The sequence below is a fragment of the Rhopalosiphum maidis genome, chromosome 3, assembly GCF_003676215.2.
Source record: "Rhopalosiphum maidis isolate BTI-1 chromosome 3, ASM367621v3, whole genome shotgun sequence".
NCBI lineage: Eukaryota > Metazoa > Arthropoda > Insecta > Hemiptera > Aphididae > Rhopalosiphum > Rhopalosiphum maidis.
In genome coordinates, this window is record NC_040879.1 from 22713448 (window position 1) to 22719073 (window position 5626).

Consider the following 5626-nt stretch of genomic DNA (forward strand, 5'->3'; position numbering starts at 1 on the left):
TGATGAGCAGTAGCACTATCTTAAATTGTAGTAAGAAGTAATAGCAACCACCAGACATTTACGATAAATAAAATATTATGTGATGAGATAAATTTTTAATTTTGAAAGATTTAATATAATCACAACAATAAAACACATTACCAAAGTCTGGTAAAAAATATTCAATAAAAGAGTAACATTGATTACATTATATGTGTCATTGCAAAAATATTACTCAGTTACAAACCTATTATATACCATACATTTTATAAAAATTTTAATAATTAATAACTGATTAAAAAATGATAATTTCTAAAACACTCAATTTTCATTCTAATAATTAACAATAGCTATTAATTTTATCCAATGTATAATTCTATTTTAAACCAAATTTTAATAACAATAATAAAAAAATGTTAAATAATAAGCTTTGCTCAGAATTAATCAACCATTTTTTTTATACATTTTTAATTAACATAAATTCCTGAAGGATTTGAATTCACAATAACCAAAAATAAATTTCTATTTTTCTTCTGTCATTCAAAAAAATTAGTTGCTTTTTCAAGACCATCAATTACAGATACAATTTTTTTATGTAAAAATCAATTGAACTAATGGGTTTATATCAACATTTAAGTCGCTGCCAATATGTACAAAATTTTGTTTAAAATTCCTAAAATTCATTAAAAATGAATTGAGTAATGTTATTAAACAATAATAATTTCACTTCATGTTTACATACCTCATATATTGATCCATATTCAATACTTATTTTAATTTGCACTGCTTTGAAAAATTTTCTGGTTTCCAAACTTTAGATTTAAATATAATTTCCTTGAAAATGAATAGTCAAACATAAAAAAAAAATACAAAAAAAGTAAAAGATTAATAATAATAATAGTGATAGTTAAAAAGAGAATTTTATAAAATGCTGTTTCATAAAAATTATAACAAACACAATAAAACTATGAAATCCTATTTTTCTTTACAAAATGTCTTATAATTTTCATATTAAAATAACAATTTTAAATTTTAATAGATCATTGTTTGAAAGATAAATATTAAAAGTATTAGATATATAACATCTTCTTAACTATTATTCATAAGTAATATCAAAGAATAAAAATACTAAATGGCTATTGAATTATTGTTCTACAGATATACAAACAAATTAGTAAGATAGCAAGTATGTTATTAATATAATCAGGTAGTTGGTTAGTAAAAAAATTAGTAACCATGATAACGAAAAGTGAAGACTCTTAAACAAAAGAAGAAAAAATTAACTAACACTGTATATTAATAGAATTTTTGTTTTTTAGTTTTGAATCAACGACGTCGTGGAACTGCTTTTGCATTACTTTTATTGATGGCATATTTTTCTTTTAAGGATCAACTTAATAATATATTTAATTAATCATGGAATTATTAAGTATTTTCAATAAGTGACAAATTATAATAATTTCAAAACTTGTTCAGGGTGTGGCATAAGATATGCATCGGTTTTGAAAGGCTAAAAGCTATTGAACTTACAGAAATAAGGTTTATATTTTTCGATTCAGTAAAGTACCTAGTTTTTACATTAAGTTTTAAATATTATATCTCTAAATTAGAGGCCATCAGCAGCGATACACTCTTGTAGATGATTCCAGTAGTTTTCAACCGCTTGTTGAAACATTTGGATGGGTATAGCCATAACTTCCTCTCTGATTCTCTCTTTAAGGTTTTCTTAAGTGTGAAAACTACATTTAAACACTTTTCCTTTAGGTATTCCCAAAAGAAAAGGTCACAAAGACTATATTCATCAGAATGTACCGATAAGCGGTTGAAAACTACATGAATGACTTACAAGAATGCATCGCTGCTGACAGCCGCCATCTTAGAGATGTAATCTTTAAGACTTAATTTAGAAAACTAGATACACTACTAAATTGAATAATATAAACCCTTTATAATATCTAATTGAAAAAAAAACAAAGAATTCATTGCAATTATAGACTGGCTCCACACCTAAATACAATGCACATTGTCTACGCTCGCTAATTTCAAAACGTACCACATAATATAATTGCTATAAGTCTATAACCTACCATTAACCTTATTATTAAATAATATTAATTTACATGAAAATGGTATTACAGAATTTTTAACAAAGACTTTTAATCATTTCTTATTTTTTCAAATTGTTAACTGTATAAAAAAATTAAAAATGATGCAATATAAAATTAAACCAGAATCATTCAATGAATACATATTTACCTGTTTATCTAAAGTTTTCGAATCCATAGTGTCCAACTTTTGAAAGTAATGTGAAAAGAGACCAAAAATCCCATGAATTCTTTGGTTTACACTTTTGTGCAATCTGAAATTAAAACAAATTACAGAATTTAGAAATTTATAATATGTTTTTAATTCACATAAGTTGAGTAAGTCCAAACTATTTATTTTGTATAATATTTTTTGCAATTGTGCATAGATTTGATATCATCATAATACCTGCACTATAAATAAATGAATCTCTTATTTGAAATATATCACACTTTAGATCTCTTAGCGTAGGTAATAAAATAACGATTTCACACAATCTCAAAACGGATGATAATTCAAGTGTTCTTGTAATATTATTTCGATAAGATGACTAAATATCTGTGCATGTGAGAGATATATAGTCTGATGCTACTAATACTTATAAAATAAATATTGAAAAAGGATAATGCAAAGGCAAGTATTATTGTACTATAATTTTAGGTACCTACTTACTGTTCTACTACAACCGCGGGACAACCGTAAAGTCGTCAATGTTTGGATATTAACGCGATTCGCCATCTCGTCGGGAAGAATTATCGATCGGAATCAGTCGAGTTGTAGCCTTACGGCTTTTCAAGCGACACTGTCGGCGCTTCATTTCGTCGCTGCTACTACAGACGCCGTTCACTGTTTGTTAAAACGATAACTCGATATTTTAGATCTATTGAATTCGTTGGACTTGAAGATATTTCGTCCACATAGGCTAGCCCCGACGGCGCCTTTGCCCCACGTTCGCAGAACGCAGGCCGCGGGCAGTACGGCGAGAGGGAAATGCGTCGTAACGCGTATTGCCGATATATTATGCTGATACAGTATCACCATAAAACATACTATTATATTGTAATACCGTGATAAACTCGATGCAACGCGAGAACACTTAAAACGTGTACCGTAACTGACCGAAATTTGTATTCCGCTGCGCTGGGCATTCTCAACTCTCGGTGCTCTCGCACATAAAGGTTGCCCCATAGTGGGGAACTGGGGAGTCCGAAGAGTAATAAAAGAGTCGCACGCGTTTTATGCGATGGGGCGCGTTAAAACATTATTTTGTCATGCGTTCTCTCGATAACATAAGATTGTAGATAATACTTATTACTTACATCACGGACTAAGATATATCTTGGTCCGTGACTTACACAGTTCTGTACTATTATTATCACGAACTAGAATGTACCAAAGACGTGGGCCGGTACCGAGATAAACGAGTAAACAACGGTCCAGATAAAAATGTGGTATATTTCGATTTCAAGAAACGGTTAAAGATATCAAGAAATATCTCAAGTCGTGATTACGAGGCAATTATATTTCAAGAAAAAATCGTTAGATGGCGTTATGAATACCGTACTACAGTCATGTACTCGCCCGGGTCCGTGCGTTTAAGGTTGCGCGTCGATGTATTCAAGTGTCAGGTATACGGACAATATTGGTGTCGTGTGCGGACGATGGCCCCTGGCAATTTTTTCTTGAGACTGAACATTTTTTAGTTATATTTTACTAAATATTACTAACAAACGCGGTATTGTATTATACAATGAATTTCAAATAACAACAGGATTAAACATCCAAATATTAATATTTTTATTAAATCGATACAAATAATTAATTTTACAATGTTGGTATCTTTGACAAAGAACATTGAAAATGTTTTTTTAATGTATAAGTACATTCGTTTCTCGAGTCGTTATTTTCCTGCTCGAAACCGCTATACATATTTCGTAATTAACTAATAAAATTACACGAGAAAAAAAAAAGGAAATGTTATAATGTTATGGAGTAAATATATTTAAAATTTTAATTTTTCTCAAATTGCTATTAAATGTCCTAAATAAGAATTGTTAAAGAGATTTAAAAAGACGGATGAGTCATAAGTGACGTCTTTTTGTTGGTAAAAAAGTCTCAGGCACCACTGCATCAGAGTCATTAAATGAGAAAAAAAATCAATAAAAATATTGGTCGATTGCGTAAACCGAGGACCGACAAAATAGTGTCCAGAGTACCAGGGGCGCACGCGCTTTACTCATTTTTCACGTCGTCGGCGGCAACTACGGCGGCAGTTGTAGACTTCAACGACCATCACGATCACAGCATACATTCCTGTTATAGTTCTTCCCTTATATGTTTCTCAATAACCAGCTAAAATAACGTTTTGGATCCGATCGAAATCTAGTTGGTAATGTAGCTTGTCTTGGAACAAGACTCAACATATAAATAAATATAAAATAAAACATTTTCTATTTGCTGAGTTTTTGAACGCATATTATCATTTTGGTTGAACAAGTGAACAACGCCGAGTTTTGGGAGGCAACCTAATTAACACCTAACCAACATTTCCACAACGCCGCATACGAGCCAAACCGTTCATTTTCATTAATTTTTAAAGAACTTAATATAGGCAATTTTCTATGCGTGTGCGTATTAACTAGTAAGTAATCATTGGTGTAATAGTATGACGTAAGTGGTGAGTGTGTGTTAGATAAATAACGGAGCACTTCCGCTTGAACACACAAATGTTTTGTTTTATTATTTTTGATCGAAAGCATCATTCATGTTTTTTATGTTAAAAAACATATCACAAAATATAATTACTAATATAGGTTGAGAGACCATATTTGATTAAAATCTAATCTCATATAAAATAATGTATCATTTAATAACTCACCCATAATAGTGAGCACTGAACAGTCGACATCTAATGTACAACAGAGTAATGTCCACTTGCATATCTTTTTTTAAATTATTATTATTTAAAATATTGTTTTTTATAATAATAGTAAGTGCTCTTCCTATTTAATACCTATATAAATTATTATAAATGTTTAAATACATGTTGAAAGGCGTTTAAATAGACTAACCCTCTAAAATTCAAACGTCTTAGTAAAAATATTGTGTAGATACCTACAACAAAATAAAAATAAAATATTATAATAGCTAAATAGTTAAATTAAATGCTTCGTACGATTTTCAAAAATGTACTGTGATCAATTTAATTTATAAAGTTATTCCAACATTAATGTTTTTAATACTTTAAACTTTAAAGAACATTTCCAATAAAAATCTTAATTCATCAATATAAATTTGATGATGAATCCAATATTGATTAAATATTGCCAGTTAATAGCTAAAGTGGATTAAAAACCTTGGAATAAACCTCAGCATTTTAAACCATCAATGGTACACTTACATAATTGTATTAATGTAAATTACCGATTTGCCTATGAATTAAAATACACTCAAACCAAGTTACACTAGTGAAAACTACGATAATAGCTACATTATACATTCATACTTAACTTAAGACTTAACACTTTTTTACATATGAAAACACCAGACAAGTACCAAAGCG

At 29.3% G+C, this 5626-nt stretch overlaps 1 long non-coding RNA gene across 1 annotated transcript; it reads right to left on the reverse strand.

The window, feature by feature from the left end:
* Positions 1 to 512: 512 nt before the first annotated feature.
* On the reverse strand, positions 513 to 3279 carry LOC113558966. The gene is made up of 4 exons (XR_003405777.1): positions 2737 to 3279; positions 2236 to 2338; positions 722 to 813; positions 513 to 652 (listed from the first exon to the last, which is right to left on the reverse strand). It is a non-coding gene; the product is annotated as an uncharacterized LOC113558966 (long non-coding RNA).
* Between the last annotated feature and the right edge of the window lie 2347 nt (positions 3280 to 5626).